Genomic DNA, 21,931 nt, shown 5'->3' with positions numbered 1-21,931 from the left:
ATATATCCCATTGCAGTGCCCATCACAGCTGATGTAACGTCAGCTTTAATGCAGGTGGGCAAAAAATTAATTGGATTACACTGTAGGCGAGGGCCCCAAAAAATTGGTGTACCAACAGTACTAATGTACCTCTGAAAAATTGCCCATGCCCAACCAAGAGGGCAGGTGAAACCCATTAATCGCTTTGGTTAATGTGGCTTAATTTGTAACTAGGCCTGGAGGCAGCCCAGTTAAAATAAAAATTGGTTCAGGTGAAAGTTTCAACGCTTTAATGAGCATTGAAACGTATAAAAATTGTTTACAAAAATTATATGACTGAGCCTTGTGGGCCTAAGAAAAATTGCCTGTTTGGCGTGATTACGTGAGGTTTCAGGAGGAGGAGCAGGATGAATATTATACACAGATTGATGAAGGAAAAAGGTCCCCGTTTTTGATGGTGATAGAGAACGCTGCTTCCATCCGCGGGTGCAACCTACGTATTGCTTAGGTATCGCTGCTGTCCGCTGGTGGAGAAGAGAAGTCTGGGGAAATCCAGGCTTTGTTCATCTTGATGAGTGTAAGCCTGTCGGCACTGTCGGTTGACAGGCGGGTACGCTTATCCGTGATGACTCCCCCAGCCGCACTAAACACCCTCTCTGACAAGACGCTAGCCGCAGGACAAGCAAGCACCTCCAGGGCATACGGCGCGAGTTCAGGCCACGTGTCCAGCTTCGACACCCAGTAGTTGTAGGGGGCAGAGGCGTCACCGAGGACGGTCGTGCGATCGGCTACGTACTCCCTCACTATCCTTTTACAGTGCTCCCGCCAACTCAGCCTTGACTGTGGAGCGGTGACACAGTCTTGCTGGGGAGCCATAAAGCTGGCAAAGGCCTTGGAGAATGTTCCCCTGCCTGTGCTGTACATGCTGCCTGATTTCTGCGCCTCCCCTGCTACCTGGCCCTCGGAACTGCACCTTCTGCCACTAGCGCTGTCGGATGGGAATGTTACCATCAGTTTGTCCGCCAGGGTCCTGTGGTATAGCATCACTTTCGAACCCCTTTCCTCTTCGGGTATGAGAGTGGAAAGGTTCTCCTTATATCGTGGGTCGAGCAGTGTGTACACCCAGTAATCCGTAGTGGCCAGAATGCGTGTAATGCGAGGGTCTCGAGAAAGGCATTCTAACATGAAGTCAGCCATGTGTGCCAGGGTACCTGTACGCAACACATGGCTGTCCTCACTAGGAAGATCACTTTCAGGATCCTCCTCCTCCTCCGGCCTTGCACGCTGAAAGGATGACAGGCAAGCAGCATGGGTACCCTCAGCAGTGGGCCAAGCTGTCTCTTCCCCCTCCTCCTCATGCTCCTCCCCCTCCTCCTCAATGCGCTGAGATATAGACAGGAGGGTGCTCTGACTATCCAGCGACATACTGTTTCCCCCCCGCCTCCGTTTCCAAGCGCAAAGCATCTGCCTTTATGCTTTGCAGGGAACTTCTCAAGAGGCATAGCAGAGGAATGGTGACGCTAATGATTGCAGCATCCCCGCTCACCATCTGGGTAGACTCCTCAAAGTTTCCAAGGACCTGGCAGATGGCTGCCAACCAGGCCCACTCTTCTGTAAAGAATTGAGGAGGCTGACTCCCACTACGCCGCCCATGTTGGAGTTGGTATTCCACTATAGCTCTACGCTGCTCATAGAGTCTGGCCAACATGTGGAGCGTAGAGTTCCACCGTGTGGGCACGTCGCACAGCAGTCGGTGCACTGGCAGATTAAACCGATATTGCAGGGTCCGCAGGGTGGCAGCGTCCATCTTGGACTTGCGGAAATGTGCGCTGACCCGGCGCACCTTTCCGAGCAGGTATGACAAGTGTGGGTAGCTTTTCAGAAAGCGCTGAACCACCAAATTAAAGACATGGGCCAGGCATGGCACGTGCGTGAGGCTGCCGAGCTGCAGAGCCACCACCAGGTTACGGCCGTTGTCACACACGACCATGCCCGGTTGGAGGCTCAGCGGCGAAAGCCAGCGGTCGGTCTGCTCTGTCAGACCCTGCAGCAGTTCGTGGGCCGTGTGCTTCTTCTCTCCTAAGCTGAGTAGTTTCAGCACGGCCTGCTGACGCTTGCCCACCGCTGTGCTGCCACACCGCGCGACACCGACTGCTGGCGACGTGCTGCTGCTGCTGACACATCTTGATTGCGAGACAGAGGTTGCGTTGGAGGAGGAGGAGGAGGAGGGTGGTTTAGTGGAGGAAGCATACACCGCCGCAGATACCAGCACCGAGCTGGGGCCCGCAATTCTGGGGGTGGGTAGGACGTGAGCGGTCCCAGGCTCTGACTCTGTCCCAGCCTCCACTAAATTCACCCAATGTGCCGTCAGGGAGATATAGTGGCCCTGCCCACCTGTGCTTGTCCACGTGTCCATTGTTAAGTCGACCTTGGCAGTAACCGCGTTGGTGAGGGCGTGTACAATGTTGCGGGAGACGTGGTCGTGCAGGGCTGGGACGGCACATCGGGAAAAGTAGTGGCGACTGGGAACCGAGTAGCGCGGGGCCGCCGCCGCCATCATGCTTTTGAAAGCCTCCGTATCCACAAGCCTATACGGCAGCATCTCCAGGCTGATCAATTTGGCTATGTGCACGTTTAACGCTTGAGCGTGCTGGTGCGTGGCGGCGTACTTGCGCTTGCGCTCAAACAGTCGCGCTAGCGACGTCTGGACGCTGCGCTGAGAGACATTGCTGGATGGGGCCGAGGACAGCGGAGGTGAGAGTGTGGGTGCAGGCCGGTAGGCACTCGTGCCTGTGTCCTCAGAGGGGGGTTGGATCTCAGTGGCAGGTTGGGGCACAGGGGGAGAGGCAGTGGTGCAAACCGGAGGCGGTGAACGGCCTTCGTCCCACCTTGTGGGGTGCTTGGCCATCATATGCCTGCGCATGCTGGTGGTGGTGGCTCCCCAGCTGATCTTGGCGCGACAAAGGTTGCACACCACTGTTCGTCGGTCGTCAGGCGTCTGTGAAAAACTGCCACACCTTAGAGCACCTTGGCGTCTGCAGGGTGGCATGGCGCGAGGGGGCGCTTTGGGAAACAGTTGGTGGATTATTCGGTCTGGCCCTGCCTCTACCCCTGGCCACCGCACTGGCTCGGCCTGTGCCCACACCCTGACTTGGGTCTCCGCGTCCACGTCCTCTAGGCCTACCCCTACCCCTCAGCATGGTGTATTACCAGTAGTGCAGAAACAGAACGCTGTAATTAAATGTGCCGCTTATTGGCCTGTGGTTGGAGGCTGACTTCGCTTACGGAACGCCAGGAAATAATTTTGCGCAAGCCTGCTGTAACACTTAGCTGGCTGCGTATGAATTAGGAGGACTACTACCCCCAGCAGAGACCCAGTACACTGAGGACAGTCACAGGCAGCCCAAATAAAAATTTTTCCCCAAATGTTTTTGCAAAGGCCCATTGCCTATATTCAATAAATATATCTCTTCTCTCTCTGCGTCACCGCTACTGGCCCTGGAGTATGTCAAATAACTGCAGAGTGTTGCACTGTGGACTGGAATACAGCGGTGATTTAATGTTTGTGAAGTTTGTGAAGGCTCATAGGTGTCAGAATAATAGATACCCCCACAAAAGATAGCCCATTTAAAAAATACACATCTTAATGTATTCACTGAGCGTTTTGACCCAACAGTTTCTTTTCAAGAGTTAAGGTAATTTAGAGAAGAAAAAATTAAATTTCATATTTTTGCAGACCTTTGGTCGTCGGGAGCAAGGCTATTTAAAATTTTCTGTGCGCTGCCCTCCTTCTACGCACGTGTCCATCATTTTGCTGTCGGGTGCATGCACAGAAGCCGGAGGTCAGTGGAGGATGATTGTGTTGGGGTTCAAATGTGGAAGCCTCTGGTAAGACGTTTCATCGCCCCTCACCAGTCGCATTTATTTATTTATTTTTATTTTAACTTTTACGTGATCGCTATCATTCATTGGATAATGGTGATCACATGACCGGGGATTGCTCACTGCAGCCCTCAATCACTACTCCAGGCTCTTTGCTACCTTTAGTATCCAGGAGCAACATTTTAAATTTCCCGGGCCCTCCCCAGCTCCTGTGCTTGTGTCCGCCATTTTGGCGACAGGCGCATGCACGGAAGCTGGGGAAAGGTCCACGGACAAAGATCCTGTTGGGGGGATGTCGCTTGAGGCCTTAGGTAAGTAAATTTTACCTCTCTTCACAGATTGGATCCGTGATAGAAAGTGAAACAAACTTTTTTTTTAACTTTTACAAGATTACCGTTATATATTGGACAACGATGATCACGTGACCAGGACCGAGTACCACAGCCCACTGTGAAATCTCCAGGCTCTCCGCTTTAAATCTCCTGGGCTCCCCGGCCTTCTGCACATGTGCCCGACATGTGCGCAGGTCCTGGAAGGTCATGGGACATGATGAAGGTGAGTAGTTTTAGCTCCCCTCATGGATCCGATCCGTGAGGGAAGCTGAAAAACAATTTTTTTCACTTTTATGTGATTGCCATTATCCATTGGATAACAGTGATTGCATGACTTGAGGTCGCTCCCCAAGGCCCCCCCATGACAGCTCCAGGCTATCGGCTACCTCCGGCAGCCGTTAGTAGGGAGCAGTCACACACACAGACCCTGGGGCTTTAATCCACAGTGAGGCCATCAATTGACGGCCGTGCGGTTATAGTGATCAATAAAGTTACATTGTTTTGTATATACGGTAAGTGGTGGGATTTAGGGACTTGGCGCAGCCTTTGCGAAGTGTAGCCGCATACAAAACGTCAGTAAGCCATATTCCTCCTCATCCTGTGACTTTTCATGAGTTTTGTATAATTGAAGAGTGCTGCAGCATTTATATATTGTTTGGATGGCATCATCCCCGGGGTGAAGACACTTACAAATATGAACCCACAAGCCCCATAGAAGCAAACTAGAACAGGGAATGGAGTCTCTCTAGCTTTAGATTGTCAGTAAACCGATCTCAATCTGACAGTGCTCTCCTCAAAATACTTTACCCAAATGTCCTCGTCAGCTAGATGCCAGGCATAGTATACAGGGGGAGAGATTAGCACCCACTAGTTAAACCCATTATGGGCATCCGATTGTTGCCATCTCAAGACAGAAGTACTTGAAATCAAGAGTTTATTTTATCTGCGTGGTGAATAAGAAAAGTACAAAGAAATACTGTAGAAGCCTTCTGAGCTACACATGGTTTATTAAGGGAAGTTACATTGCAATCACCATTAATACTACATGGATACAAATAAGACGACTCATATCTGTTTACTCTTTCAGAAATTAAATCATTTTTGAACCAATCACATCAACAGCAAGATCAAATGTCTGTTCTAATTAAGGCCGGGCTCACACGAGCAGTTCCGATGCTGCGTGCGGATATCTACAGTGGAAGACTTGAGACTGATTGCAAAAAACAAATTGTGAATGGTCGCGCATGCATGTGGTTTTCCGTGCGGATGTACGAGTATGGACAGTGTATCATCCGTGTGAAAGAAGGATCGCTAGTAGGGAATGATTTAGAATACAGCCAACCCCCTTCTATCACCCTGGCGACATTCTCTTGTGCAGTCACGGTGAGATGTTCTGAAAGTCCTCAAGACAGGATGCAGCTCTCTGGGCTCAGTTGGTTTACACTACTTTTTTGGAAGTAGTATAATCCGCTTTAAAAAACCCTACTTATTCTTGTGGAGAAAGAGCGTAGAAGAACAAGCGGAGGTTGCAGACAGTCTAGATGGGTTGTTGCTCCCCAGACTCCATCCTGCATTGGCTGCCAAATTCCGGCTTTCTTTATACCAATTGTTATCTGGTCTCCTAGGAACGTGTTAGCGAACCCGCGTCCATACCCAATGTTAATTGTGTATGCACTGCGAATCAAACGCATCCATAGACATCAATGGAGCTCATACGCATGTTAATCCACGGTAAAATAGAGCCTGCTGCAATTTTTCTTACGAATTCGCAATTCCTACCCCCAAGTGTGAGTGAACCGTCAAAAGTCCATGCATATGAATGCATGCGTATTACCACGTATCGTCCGCTTGGGTGGCGTTCGCAGAATCAGCAACTCAAATCCACTCGTGTGAAACCAGTCTTGCTCTGTTGCTTAAAAGAGCAAAAAGCTGACATTTTACTAACTATAAACAGGAATAAGACATTTTCCTTGATTTTGAACTTGTTGATGTGCTTTGTTACACCAGTTATATCTTGCATTAACAGTTCTAACAAATCCACTTTCAGAAAGTTCAACCGTACTCTCATTCATGAAAGGGTTAATTACACAGATTCAGAAATAATTGTGCGTATCCAGCTTTAACATACATCTGTTTCTTCTCCATTACGCCTCGGTCACACAGTGCGATGTGCTGCAGCCTTGATGCGGATTTCAGTCAGAACCAGGATTACAGCCTAAACAGAGCAGAACATAGCAAGAGAAAACCACGAAACCACTACAGGCCGCTGGTCAAGATAGAACATGCCGCGTTTTTTTTTGCGCTCGCGAATTATCTAATTCCGACACACAAATATGATTGGAACTGCGTAAGCCAATGTAATTGATTGCCTGCAAATTACCATGTATCACACGGGCGTACAGTGCACGTGCAATACGTTCATGTGAACCCAGCCTTAGGCCTCATGTCCACGGGCAAAAGAAGAATTAAAATCCGCAGCGGATTTTAACTCTTCTCCCGTACGCGGATCCGCACCCCATAGGGATGAATTGACCACCCGCGGGTAAATAAATACCCGCGGATGGTCAATAAAAGGGATTTTTTTTTAAAATGGAGCATGAAAAAATCTGGACCATGCTCCATTTTCTTGCGGGTCTCCCGCGGGGACGGCTTCCGCAGGCTTCTATTGAAGCCTATGGAAGCCGTCCGGATCCGCGGGAGACCTAAAATAAGAATATACTCACCTGCTCCGGATCTTCCCTTCGCCGCGACTTCATCCTCTCTCCGTCGCGGCTGGATCTTTTTTCTTCGGGCCGGCGCATGCACACGGCACGCAACCGACGTGCCATGCACATCCGCCGGGCCGAAGAAAGAAGATACGGCCGCGACGGAGAGAAGATGAAGCCGCGGCGAAGGGAAGATCCGGAGCGTGCGAGAGGTAAGTTTATTCTTATTTTAAGCGCTCATATCCGCGGGGCTGGAGGGACCCGCTACGGATTCTATATGGAGAATCCGTAGCGGGCCTGATTTTCCCCGTGGACATGAGGCCTTAGGGTGTGTTCACACATAGCAGAGTAGGTGCAGATTTGCCACAGTGGAAAAACCCACAGCATTCAGCGCAAATTTTACACAGATCCGCAGCAAGTGGACGTTGTGAAGTCTGCCATGGATGGGAGTCAAAAGCTCCACCAAACGGTATGGATTTTGATTTGGAGCCACACCAAAATCTGTACCGCAACGAATAGCAGATTTTCTACAGCGAAAAATCTGTTAAATGTGAACATACTCCTAGGCTGGAATCACATATGCAGTTTTTGGTTCAAAACGAGGACAGGATTCAAAAAAGAAACGTGAAATATAAAGGAAGGACTAAATAGGATTTCTGCTGGATGCATTTTTGGCACTGGCTGAAAAAAAAAAAAAAACTACTATGTAAACAAACAATTAAAAGGGGTTTTCAGAGTTTTACCAATTCTTCAAATCCAGCCCCCCATGTACTAAAATAACAAATATTATATGCTCAACCTCTCCACACCCCTATGTGCCTCCCCTCTGACAGTCTGTTTATAGGACATCACAGGTGCTACAGCCAATAACAGAGGTCAACACTTGATTAGTGAGCTCTGTTATTGGCTGCAGTGCCTGTGATGTCCCGTAAACTGGGACTGCAACACAGGCGTGGAGGACCGAGCAGTGCTGTGGGACACAGCGGGGAGCAGGGAAGGGTGAGTATATGCTTATTTGTTACTTTAGTGCATGGGGGGCTGGTTGGATAGAGATGGTAGCACTCTGAAAACCCCTTTAAATGGGTTATAGTTTTTGTACATTTTCTCTTACCTCAAATGCACTTATTAACATATGACAGTTTACATTAGACTGAATCATTGGATAGTTCTACAACGCTGATGTATCTTAGGTTTATTGCAATGAAGAGAGCAGATTACCATCTTCTATATATATTTGTACAGTAAGAAATACACGGCTGCTATTGGTCGGCACGGAGAATTGCTTACGGTTTTCTACCATAGGTAGATGTACACAGTGGAGGCTGCAACCATTGTGTTACATTAAGTGGCTTTATCACAACTATTATCAAAGGACTATTCCATAGCAGGTTAATGTGTGAGCAGAAATATTGGTCCGCTATCTAAAAAGTTACTCTTTCTATTGAGTGTAGTTAGCCGAAGTTGTAAAAATCGGAGAAGCAGCAAGGAACTCAACAGTGAGATACAACAAAAACATCAGTCAGTAGTTTACATTGTATCACAATCACAGAAAGAACTGCAGCTTTTCAAAAACAAGCCGGTCTTCGGACCAGCGGCATGACTTGTAGTACAAATACATTATAAATACCCAACAGTACTCTCAACGTCGTTACTCAAGTATAGAGTTGTATCAGCAACATTAAAAAACCCTTGGATTCATACACTCATGTCTCAAATACACAAATCACGCTGGATCGCATGCCGCTGGTCCTTGGGAAACCATTACTGTATCAACCTATATTAGAGTGTTTAAAGAAAATCATTAAAATATATGCATCTTAATTAACCATGTACAGTGATTAAAAATTACAAAGATATAACATTATGAGGTTGTAAGTTTTTGTGGACACTTTGTGCTCCAAGAACAGTTTTCCACGTTCTAAAATAAATTAATAAATTCTAAAAAGAATCAGACTGACACATCTTGAATGAAGGCCACAACATGAACATTCAATGGATTAAAAAGAAATTAAATAGTCACTAACTTTTCAAACAACTCGTGCTGAAACAATAGCCATGTGATAACTAGCAAAACTGTCCTATCTTTTATTTACCTAAAATTAGGTTTTTATGCTCAAAAATCACTAAGGTGCTGACCACTAGTGATCTAACTTCCTGCCTATTTTCAAGAGATGTTATCTCTGTAACTTGAGTTGGCAGGACAGAGAACGAGATGTGTAGGAGGGATATGAGTTACCTTGTTCATTGAAGTCTATGAGAGTATAGGGGAGGAGGGAGAGACACACAAAGATGTCCTTCAGGAGCTAATGATGAGTTACCTACTATTTATTTCCATCTCCACTGCTCAGTACTGCTGTACTCTGTCCTACATATATCTTTACGTGTGTGCTACAGACAGAGAACAGAGTCTGTACTTTTCTATAAACAGTCCATAGAAGGAGGATGAGGATATATTGGGTGGATCGGGTCCCCCCCTGGTTAGCGCTAGAGATAAGCTCATCCAGGTTAAGTTTCTGCACCGCATATATTATGCCCCCTCCAGGTTGTGCACAATGGGCCTGCTCCCTACTGCAACGTGCCCGCGATGTTTGGTGGCAGACGGGATGGTCATTCATGTGTTTTGGGAGTGTGCGGTCCTACAGGAATACTGGAGAGAAGTGCTTGTCTTCATGGAAACGCATCTAGGGGCACCGAGGATCATGCATCCTGGAACGTGCCTCTTTGAGCTCATGGGAGACCTGCCGGTAGCCGCAGCAACATGTATACTGTACAAGCTGCTACCCTTTTATGCAAAAAAGTGATTCTACTTAATTGGAAACACCCTGGGAGGCCGACTAGGAGCGCATGGGTCCGGGTCGTTAACGCCGAAATCCCAATGTACAAACTGACGCACATGGCCAGGGGGTGCCCTGAAAAATTTGACAAGATCTGTGGTAGCTGGGTGAGTTGCCCCGCGACAGCGTCGGGAGAGCCAAGCCAGGTGGTGGGGGGGGGGGGGGGGGGGAGTGAGGGAGAGAGAAGGATAAAAAGAGAGACATCTGTTCAATCTGCTTTCTATGTTAAAACCCTATGCTCAGAAAACTATCCTTTTTTTATTTCTCCTCTATTCCCACAGTTCTTCTTAAGAGTGTCGCGCCAAGGGGTTGGGGGGGGGGTCTAAGTTTAAGTTTTTGCTTTCTCTCCTGATTGACTATAGTTGATCTATTCAAAGGTTAAACTGCTGTTTAGTAATAACCGATAAAGTTAGAGTTTAAAGGGGGGCGGGGGGGGGGGGGGGGGACGACGAAAGAAATAAAAAAAGTACTAGCTAGGTATAACATGCCAAGAAGAAATATATGTATGTACGCAGTCAAAAGAATGCCTCTACCCTGTTTTTCATGCAATGTACTGTCTGCTGAACCTGACACCTGCGGTGCCAGTTATCCGTGTTTATATGCTTGTTAATTTCTGGCTAAATAAAATCCCTTTAAAAAAAAAAAAAAAAGTCCATAGAACACCACATAAGAGATATGACTCCTCCCACCAGTTCTGGCAGAACCAAGAATTAGGTATACAGCATGCAGAGGTAACGAGGGGAAAAATGCAGGAAACAAGTCCTATATTGGCCAGAAATCGTGTTATTCTTCATGTACACACGGCAGCTTATTCTGAAAAGACATCTGAAAAGCTAGGAAGGTTTAAAATTTGCAAATTATAACAGATAAGTCAAAATTTGCAAGAACCAGCTATACAACTACTGTATGGCATACAATAGAAAAAAAATCCAGCAGTTTTTGTGTAGCAATGTATTTCTAGGTAGAGCGTGTAATAAAAAGAAGGATCTAACAGCAAATACACCTTGATCATTTACCTAAATACACTAATCTAATGGCTTACATGGACTACTAGAAACATTACTACTGCATGAGGACAGAAAAGTACAGCAACCAACGGGTCTGATAAGAAAACATGGAAATGGCCTTCACCTATCACTGCTGACAACAGCCGTTGTGGAGTTGAGGAACGACTAAGGGTACGTTTACACATAGTGGAAATGCTGCAGAATTTCCACAGTGGCAAATTCCGCAGCATTTCCCCATCCAAAATGGAGTCAAAGTCCTCACCATTGGTGCATATCTGGACTCAAAAACCAGCTGCGCATGCACGGCAGATTTCAACTCCAAAGTCTTTGTGCTGTCAGCACTTCCCAAAACCCAGTACCCGGCGGCCTGTAGTGAGCTCAGCGCCGCTGGTCAGGTGATGCGGACATCCTGCAGTATTCCCACTACATGTAAACGTACCCCAAGGGTATGCTCACATGCCGCCGATTTACTGCAGATCTTGTTGAGGATTTGGTGCGGTAATGCAGCAGATTTCATGCCTTCAATATGAACTCAATTGAAAAGGTGAAATTCACTGCAGATCTGCACAGAAATGCGCAATAAAAGCTGCAGCCAATCAGCTACAAGTGAACATACCCTTATACAGTATTTATGTACCACTCCCAAAGAGGAGCCGGAACTCCAGCCGTCCAGTAACATCCTGAATGCCTACACTGACTACAGCAATTTCTGGAATATACCCCTATTTTTAATGCCATTTCTCACATCTTCGATATTTTCAATATTCAAACATATCTAAAAACTCAGTTTGCTTTGTATAGTATATGTACTATATAACACCGATTTACTATATAGCACCGATTTACTATATAGCACCGATTTACTATATAGCACCGATTTACTATATAGCACCCATTCTCAGTCCAGCACAAACAATGCAAGCTCAGGAAGTAGTAGTAGCTGCACAATGCTATTGGATTTCAGTGCTGTATGCCCGCAACCAACCTGGGTTTTAGATAATAGTGAATTTTGAAGTGTAACTTTACTATTAGCCCCTAAAATGTCAGATATGTTGCTTTAACACCAGTTGGTTTATAGTACATTGACAGACAACAAATAGCAAAGGACATGTTCCATCTGCTAGACTACACAAGATATTACACAACGCCGTCCAACAGCTGGTGCCGGCAGAGGTTTTATAAACTCCATGCTCGAGACCGTCCTTCATACACCGCTAGGAGTCTACAACAGAGCGACAAGAGGGACAAAATACAAGTAAATCCCTTTTAAGCTTCTAAGGGGAAGGCTGTGTGCTAAAAGCCCCTTCGATGGGAAGAGATCTGTGCAGCAGTTATGAACCACGGAACGGACTAGATGGATGAAGCCGGGACGTTCTGCAGACTCCGGGCCCATTTACACAACAGCAGAGAGAGAGTGAAAGGCATCGCAACCTTTAGGGTCAGCGGTTCCCCTGGAGGGAGAAAAATACTGTTAATGCTTGGAAGTCATTACATCTCCAGTCACATGCAATGCAAAATGAAGATTAAAAAAAATCTTTTTATCCCCATTTGCAAAAAAATCCTAACTCTTATTTACCCATCGACGAAGAAGTCTTGGGGCTTGTTTTTTCATGGGATGAGTTCTATTTTTTTCAATGGTGCTATTTAATGGACAGTATTATGTACTAAAAAAACGTCTAATTGTGCAATCTTCAGGGGGAACTTGTTTCTGTGGTGTACACACTACAGCAAAAATGCAATAACGTTATTCCATGGGTCAGTACTATTGATCAGGTGGGAACTTTGAAGTGCCGTGAATAAAAACTCCTTTTATTGTGGTCTGTGCATATACAAGTCACAGGTTCAGAGGACTAGTTTCAGCTCCTCATGAGCCTTGATCACCTCTTACAAATAACATTGCTAGCCTATTTAAATAGTGACACTAATTAAAAACAACACCTGATTATTAACCCTTTGTTTCTTCTTTCAAAACACCTCTCACCCTGTTCCCTAAGGGTGGAAGTCATTTTGTTTGAAAAATCACTTAATCACAATTTTATGGATACACATAATGCACAATCTGTTAGAGAAGAGTTCTAGCCCAAAACACATGTCTATCAAAATGATTATACTAGTATAGAACATTTGTCTTTATACAGCAATGGGGGATGGATTTCATATTATTCAGTAGCATACTTGTTATAAACAGCAATGAATTATTATTACCTGTTATTCCAGCGAATACTTATCTTGAATAGCCAAAACATGATTTTTTTTGTCTGTATTTTAAAGTTAGACCCAAATACTTCATTTCAATGTAACATTCATCAATATAAAACTGATTTGATGATATATAGTATAAGGAACATCTCGGCATATAGGCATATGTTCATAATACATTTTAGCTTTTTAAAACTATAGGCATGTGTTCGTTCATTTTACTTTTTCACTTTATGTGGGTGTATTTATCCAATGCCAGAGGTTGTTATATACCTATTGAACATATGAACCATAATATCTTGTTGGTTGCATAATCTCTTATAACTTTGAAATTAAACCAAATTTATTGAAAATAAATATTAATTCTAGTATATAGCGACATAATAATCAGCCTGCAACAAAAAAAAAAAAAAAAAAAAAAAAATTCTCAAAAAAAAAAAAAAAACTTTTATAGAGAAATATGCAGCACAACACAACCAAAACTGGTATGTTACACATAATTGCCTAATATGACAAAATAATTAATATATATACAACAAATCAGTTTTGAAATTCAATCCCTTTGGATATCTAGTGTCCAGAGTTAGGATCCAATAACCCTCCTGTTTTAGAACAGAAAACTTATCTACATGTTTTCTTTTGTTTTTACATTTAACCTTTTCAATGCCAAAATAAGAGAAATTTGCCAAACTCCCACCATGTTCTTCTAAAAAATGTCTTACAGCGCCAGAATGCTCAGCATTTTTATTTTTAATATTTCTGACATGCTCAGTTATTCGTGTTCTCAATTTTCGGATTGTGCATCCGACGTAACATTTCTCACAAGCTGTACATTTGATGACATATATTATATTGGTGGAGTTACAGTTAATGTATTCTTTTATTGGGAATGCTTTTGTTTTGGAACTATTCTCAAAGGTATTACATTGTTTTGCCATATGGCAGGTGCTACATCTGGTGTGTCCACATTTTGCAAATCCCTTAAAGGGTAACCATGTACATTTATTTTCTGTTTGTTCTAACGAGAAAAAACTCGGGGACAACATGTTTCCCAGATTCCTATTTTTTCTGGCTACAACCTTTATACCTTTATCCAGAATATCACTTGTGGTTTTATCTTGACAGAGAACAGGAATATATTTCTTAAAAATTCTTTTTATAGCATTAAATTCCCTACTGTAAGCAGTGGAGAAGACTAAAAAATCTGATCTTATATGCTTCTCCTTTTTTCTGAATAATAATTCATCTCTATCTATTTTACTAATATTTTTTGATACTTTATAGAGATAATTTTTATTATATCCCCTTTCTGTGAGTCTATTGATAATTCCTTCTTCAGTTTCTTTATAGTCTTTTTGTAGGGTACAAGCTCTGCGAGCTCGAATCATCTCACCAACCGGTATAGCCTTTTTCACATGGTTTGGATGTCCACTATCAGCGTGTAAGATAGTGTTGCCAGCTGTGGTTTTTCTATAGGACTTGAACTCTATTCTACCTGTCACATCATTGCCTTTTAGGACTAGATCTAAAAACGGAACCTCATCAATCCTCCCTTCTCCTGTGAACCTTAATCCCATATTATTATTATTGATGTATTGGAAGAATTCTTTGATTTTTTCTTTACTATCAATTATGGAATCATTATTCCAAATTATCACTATGTCATCTATGTAACGTGCATACCACACCATGCGGCCCTCAAACGGATTATTATCACAAAAAATAAACAAAGACTCCCAATAACTCATGGTAAGATTTGCAATGGTGGGAGAAAAACGAGAGCCCATCGGGGCTCCCGATATCTGTAGAAAAAATTCATTATTAAATGTGAAAAAATTATGCTTTAATAAGAAATCAACTGCCAATAAAATAAACTCTTTTAATTCCTTAGTATAATTACTGTAATTATTTAAATGAAATTTGACAGATGTCAGTGCCGCATGGTGTGGTATGCACGAATACAGGTCTATTACATCACACAAAACCCAACTGTTATTATTGTTCCATGAAAATTCGCTCAATTGCTGCATGACAGATTTACTGTCCTGCAAAAACCCAGGAACCCTTTTGACCAACGGCTGCAGGGACCGATCCACCCATGCGCTAAGACGTTCACAGGGTGAATCGATCCCTGCAACTATGGGCCGAAAGGGCGGGGGAAATACATCTTTATGCAATTTGGGTAGCCCATGAAAAATAGCTAATGTAGGATTTTCTGGGCACAGGAACGTTGTCTCTTTTTCTTCTAAGACTCCTAATGTGAGTCCCATATTCAAAAGGTCTTTCAACTTTTTTAAACAGTCCTGTGTCGGATCATTAGGTAATTTCCTATAAATTTTTTCATTGGACAAGATGGAATTCATTTGTGTTGCATAAAAATTTGCATCCATGACAGTGATGTTTCCACCCTTGTCTGATTTTCTAATCACCAAATTTTTATTAGATGATAATTTTTTGAGTTCCCTCATTTCTTTAAAGGTCAAATTATTCTTCTTTATGTCACATCCATTTGTTTCTTCTTTTAATTTCTGTAATTCTTTCTCACAAATTAGTTGGAAATCATCCATAAATTTTGATCTTGCCTCACGAGGGTAAAATTGCGTGTTGGGGATGTCAATTTTGATTTTATTTGTTTCAATTTTTTCTTCCATGTTATGACTCTCTTGTTCCAATTCTGTTAGATTCAATAATGCCAGCATTTCGTTGAAAGTCTTGCCCTCAAAAATATTTTCAGTATTTGAGGGCAAGACTTTCAACGAAATGCTGGCATTATTGAATCTAACAGAATTGGAACAAGAGAGTCATAACATGGAAGAAAAAATTGAAACAAATAAAATCAAAATTGACATCCCCAACACGCAATTTTACCCTCGTGAGGCAAGATCAAAATTTATGGATGATTTCCAACTAATTTGTGAGAAAGAATTACAGAAATTAAAAGAAGAAACAAATGGATGTGACATAAAGAAGAATAATTTGACCTTTAAAGAAATGAGGGAACTCAAAAAATTATCATCTAATAAAAATTTGGTGATTAGAAAATCAGACAAGGGTGGAAACATCACTGTCATGGATGCAAATTTTTATGCAACACAAATGAATTCCATCTTGTCCAATGAAAAAATTTATAGGAAATTACCTAATGATCCGACACAGGACTGTTTAAAAAAGTTGAAAGACCTTTTGAATATGGGACTCACATTAGGAGTCTTAGAAGAAAAAGAGACAACGTTCCTGTGCCCAGAAAATCCTACATTAGCTATTTTTCATGGGCTACCCAAATTGCATAAAGATGTATTTCCCCCGCCCTTTCGGCCCATAGTTGCAGGGATCGATTCACCCTGTGAACGTCTTAGCGCATGGGTGGATCGGTCCCTGCAGCCGTTGGTCAAAAGGGTTCCTGGGTTTTTGCAGGACAGTAAATCTGTCATGCAGCAATTGAGCGAATTTTCATGGAACAATAATAACAGTTGGGTTTTGTGTGATGTAATAGACCTGTATTCGTGCATACCACACCATGCGGCACTGACATCTGTCAAATTTCATTTAAATAATTACAGTAATTATACTAAGGAATTAAAAGAGTTTATTTTATTGGCAGTTGATTTCTTATTAAAGCATAATTTTTTCACATTTAATAATGAATTTTTTCTACAGATATCGGGAGCCCCGATGGGCTCTCCTTTTTCTCCCACCATTGCAAATCTTACCATGAGTTATTGGGAGTCTTTGTTTATTTTTTGTGATAATAATCCGTTTGAGGGCCGCATGGTGTGGTATGCACGTTACATAGATGACATAGTGATAATTTGGAATAATGATTCCATAATTGATAGTAAAGAAAAAATTAAAGAATTCTTCCAATATATCAATAATAATGATATGGGATTAAGGTTCACAGGAGAAGGGAGGATTGATGAGGTTCCGTTTTTAGATCTAGTCCTAAAAGGCAATGATGTAACAGGTAGAATAGAGTTCAAGTCCTATAGAAAAACCACAGCTGGCAACACTATCTTACACGCTGATAGTGGACATCCAAACCATGTGAAAAAAGCTATACCGGTTGGTGAGATGATTCGAGCTCGCAGAGCTTGTACCCTACAAAAAGACTATAAAGAAACTGAAGAAGGAATTATCAATAGACTCACAGAAAGGGGATATAATAAAAATTATCTCTATAAAGTATCAAAAAATATTAGTAAAATAGATAGAGATGAATTATTATTCAGAAAAAAGGAGAAGCATATAAGATCAGATTTTTTAGTCTTCTCCACTGCTTACAGTAGGGAATTTAATGCTATAAAAAGAATTTTTAAGAAATATATTCCTGTTCTCTGTCAAGATAAAACCACAAGTGATATTCTGGATAAAGGTATAAAGGTTGTAGCCAGAAAAAATAGGATTCTGGGAAACATGTTGTCCCCGAGTTTTTTCTCGTTAGAACAAACAGAAAATAAATGTACATGGTTACCCTTTAAGGGATTTGCAAAATGTGGACACACCAGATGTAGCACCTGCCATATGGCAAAACAATGTAATACCTTTGAGAATAGTTCCAAAACAAAAGCATTCCCAATAAAAGAATACATTAACTGTAACTCCACCAATATAATATATGTCATCAAATGTACAGCTTGTGAGAAATGTTACGTCGGATGCACAATCCGAAAATTGAGAACACGAATAACTGAGCATGTCAGAAATATTAAAAATAAAAATGCTGAGCATTCTGGCGCTGTAAGACATTTTTTAGAAGAACATGGTGGGAGTTTGGCAAATTTCTCTTATTTTGGCATTGAAAAGGTTAAATGTAAAAACAAAAGAAAACAATATGTAGATAAGTTTTCTGTTCTAAAACAGGAGGGTTATTGGATCCTAACTCTGGACACTAGATATCCAAAGGGATTGAATTTCAAAACTGATTTGTTGTATATATATTAATTATTTTGTCATATTAGGCAATTATGTGTAACATACCAGTTTTGGTTGTGTTGTGCTGCATATTTCTCTATAAAAGTTTTTTTTTTTTTTTTGAGAATTTTTTTTTTTTTTTTTTTTTTGAAAATGTTTTTTTTTTTTTTTGTTTTTTTTTTTTGTTGCAGGCTGATTATTATGTCGCTATATACTAGAATTAATATTTATTTTCAATAAATTTGGTTTAATTTCAAAGTTATAAGAGATTATGCAACCAACAAGATATTATGGTTCATATGTTCAATAGGTATATAACAACCTCTGGCATTGGATAAATACACCCACATAAAGTGAAAAAGTAAAATGAACGAACACATGCCTATAGTTTTAAAAAGCTAAAATGTATTATGAACATATGCCTATATGCCGAGATGTTCCTTATACTATATATCATCAAATCAGTTTTATATTGATGAATGTTACATTGAAATGAAGTATTTGGGTCTAACTTTAAAATACAGACAAAAAAAATCATGTTTTGGCTATTCAAGATAAGTATTCGCTGGAATAACAGGTAATAATAATTCATTGCCGTTTATAACAAGTATGCTACTGAATAATATGAAATCCATCCCCCATTGCTGTATAAAGACAAATGTTCTATACTAGTATAATCGTTTTGATAGACATGTGTTTTGGGCTAGAACTCTTCTCTAACAGATTGTGCATTATGTGTATCCATAAAATTGTGATTAAGTGATTTTTCAAACAAAATGACTTCCACCCTTAGGGAACAGGGTGAGAGGTGTTTTGAAAGAAGAAACAAAGGGTTAATAATCAGGTGTTGTTTTTAATTAGTGTCACTATTTAAATAGGCTAGCAATGTTATTTGTAAGAGGTGATCAAGGCTCATGAGGAGCTGAAACTAGTCCTCTGAACCTGTGACTTGTATATGCACAGACCACAATAAAAGGAGTTTTTATTCACGGCACTTCAAAGTTCCCACCTGATTGATTCTGCTTTACTTATAAACACCACCGGATCGAGTGGCTAATGAAGTATGTGAGTATACTCCTGCATGTGAAATATATGCTGCAAGCTGAAGTGGATAAGACGAGGTGAGACTTTTTCTGCTGCTTTACAAAGGTCAGTACTATTACTGCAATACCAATATTATATTGGTTTTTTTTTTGCTCTACTACTTTTAAAAAAATATATATCTTTGGGAAAAATGTAAATTTATTTTGTGCCATCTTCTGACTGCCATAACTTTTAATTTTTTACAGATGCAAGAATACCAAGTATGCTTTTGTTCAGTTTTCATTTTTTTAATTTTAAGTATGGGAATAGTTTATTTTTTTTACCTTTTTTATTCCCTTTATTTAAAAAAAAAAATCATCAGAAATAAAAATGTTCCTTTAGTCCCCACTAAGGACTTGAACCTGCGATAATTTGATCGCTTCTACAGTATAATGTAATGCCATAGTATTATATTGCGATCTGACAGGCAGCCCACCAAGCGACACCAAAGGCATGACTTTATACGCAGCCTTCAGAAGGCCCGGCCCCCAACTGCCATAGACGAGTTTATCTAGTTGTGAACTGCATGCTTCGGGTACTTTTGACTGCAAGAGCAGCGCTGCGGGCTGCGCCATTCCTGTCATCCAAATGAAACCTCAGAGACTGAGCCGAGTGCGGGCAGATTTTACAACTGAAAACAAATGACAGCGAACACTTCCTGTATGGTTTTCAGTGTGCTCTTAGTAGTACGTCGTTATTTCAGGTGGTTCTGGTCATACTGATGTAAGCTCAATGTAATACTGATGTAATACTCACATGCAGGCAGCTTCCAGAGAGCGCTGTAGGGTTAAAGACAGAAAAACACCATTAGATGTCATTATAGAGCAGTGATGGCGAACCTTTTAGAGAGCGAGTGCCCAAACTGCACCCCAAAACTCACTTATTTATCACAAAGTGCCAACACGTCAGGGGGCGGGGCTTATCACGATGTATGATTTTACCGCCATCGTTCTAAAAAGGACAAGGCTGTTTCAAAATAGACATCGTGCAGATTTTGACTGCTTTTTGGATGCAGAAATGCTGCAGAGTTTACCACAGAATTTTCCGCTGAGGACATTCTGCAACATTTCCGTCATGTATAAACATACCTTTACAGCTGGGTCCGCTGTGGGGTGTCACTATTACCACTGGGGTAACACCCCCAGAGCAGCCCCAGCGGTAACTGTGAACCCCCTCCCCCCCACACACACACACAGCGGCCCCAGCAGTAATAGTGACATCCCACAGTGGCCCCAGCAGTAATAGAGACATCCCCATATACTTTCCCCCTCCTCCTCTACTCGGCACTGCTGCTGGCGTTGATCCCGGGTGCACACTGTGACGTCAGTGTGTGCTGCCAGACGCCTCCTACCCTGCTCTCACGGAATCAAGTAGGAGACGTCAGAGGAGGAGGATCCCAGGTGCACACTGACGTCACAGTATGCACCGGGATCAGTGTTGCTGAGTGAATACTGGCAGGGGAGCTGTGGCCCCTGCCGGTATTCACTAAAGTGGTGAGCGGCCAACGGCGCAGTTTGCCAGCAGGAAGGGCTCTGCGTGCCGCCTCTGGCACCCTTGCCATAGGTTCACCACCACTGTTCTAGAGGAACGCCTTGTTTCCTTCCTGGAAGGACGTGAATTTCAGATCAGTACGGGGTTAACCCAATAGATATGCCTTTCTACCTGGTAAGTATCTTTTATCTGCAGGTGATTTCATTGCGCTCCGCTGTGATGCAGCAAGATGCCGGGACCTAAAAGGGGTAATCCAGGGCAAAAAAGTCTGTAAAACTTTGCTTGTACTGCAGTATTAAAATAACAGATCACATGGTCGCCCCTCCGCTCTACCTAGGCACTGTCGGCTCTCCAAATCCGGCTGAACTTCACTTCTTGGTGGAGAGTCATGATGATCTGACATTGCGTCACGCGAGAGCCACAGCTATTCACCAATTGGCCGCATTGGTCATCATCGCCAGCTCCCTGTACCCTGCACCTGACAGTAAAGACCAGCAGGGACTAGACAGCTGGTGGAAGGGGGGTATGTATTCTGCGATTTTAATACTGCAGGCTGAGCAAAGTTTTACAGAATATTATGTCCCCAGATAACCCTTTAAGCTCCATGCGGATTGCCTGAAATACTAACTGTGATACAGCAGAAAAAGAGCAGAGTCCTATCCTGTCAGCTAATTGAAGTGGCGGAGGCTACCGCCACCACAGAGCATGGCACAGGCTGCGGAGCACCCTCATCTATCCTGCAAGTGCTCTGATGTGGAATGTGTAGCAGCCAGTAGCAGTCCAACCTGAAAAATGAGAGAGTGGTTTGTGCAGAAAATGTGCTGTGAGTTACCATGACTGCTGGGAAGATATCCCATGAGTGGTTCCTGTCTGCTGCAGCCAATGTTGTGAGCCAAAAGCAGGCTACCAAAAGAATGCCTATTACTTAAAGCTGTGTACTGAGCGTTATATGTTGACAGAGAAAGGGCGTCTAAATTACTGCCCAGGTCCGGCATGATCCATCCACAATACGCAGCACCAGGTGACTGAAGCAACTGACTTGTTACTGAATCCTAAAACTGAGTGTTGATGTTCTACTGTTTACCATTAATAAATGTTCTGTTGAGCAAGTTAATCTGTGGCCTGATCTTAGAAAGAAAGGAATTAGTTGGCAGCAAGTAGCTGAGCCTGTCGGACCATCAGATTAAAAGACGGTTCTTTGGACTGAAAACAAATTGCAGTATGCTCTATTTTGCCACGGATCCCGCAGTGATGGCTTCCATTTAAGTCAATGGAAGCTGTCCGATCCGCGGTACACCTGCAGCTATCACGGCAGATGTGCTGTGGATCCTGCGAGAAAGCAGGAGATTTAAAAAAAAAAATCTCCACAGCACATGTGCGGCAGCCGGCGGGCCGATTCACATGCCAGTGTGCCCTCCCACATCCCCAGAGGAGAAGATGGAAGACCTGCACAGCTACACAGAGGATCCAGAAGGGTAAGTAATGTCCTCTTGCCACGGGCAGGGTGG

The 21,931-nt window shown here is 42.8% G+C and overlaps 1 long non-coding RNA gene across 1 annotated transcript; it reads right to left on the bottom strand.

Moving 5' to 3' along the window:
- Positions 1 to 10,160: 10,160 nt before the first annotated feature.
- Positions 10,161 to 19,988, bottom strand: LOC136625749 (uncharacterized). The gene is made up of 2 exons (XR_010792575.1): positions 19,689 to 19,988; positions 10,161 to 12,190 (listed from the first exon to the last, which is right to left on the bottom strand). It is a non-coding gene; the product is annotated as an uncharacterized lncRNA (long non-coding RNA).
- Positions 19,989 to 21,931: the final 1,943 nt, after the last annotated feature.

Source organism: Eleutherodactylus coqui, chromosome 4 (genome assembly GCF_035609145.1).
Source record: "Eleutherodactylus coqui strain aEleCoq1 chromosome 4, aEleCoq1.hap1, whole genome shotgun sequence".
Classification (NCBI taxonomy): Eukaryota; Metazoa; Chordata; class Amphibia; order Anura; family Eleutherodactylidae; genus Eleutherodactylus; species Eleutherodactylus coqui.
This window is presented reverse-complemented; position numbering and strand designations above follow the sequence as displayed.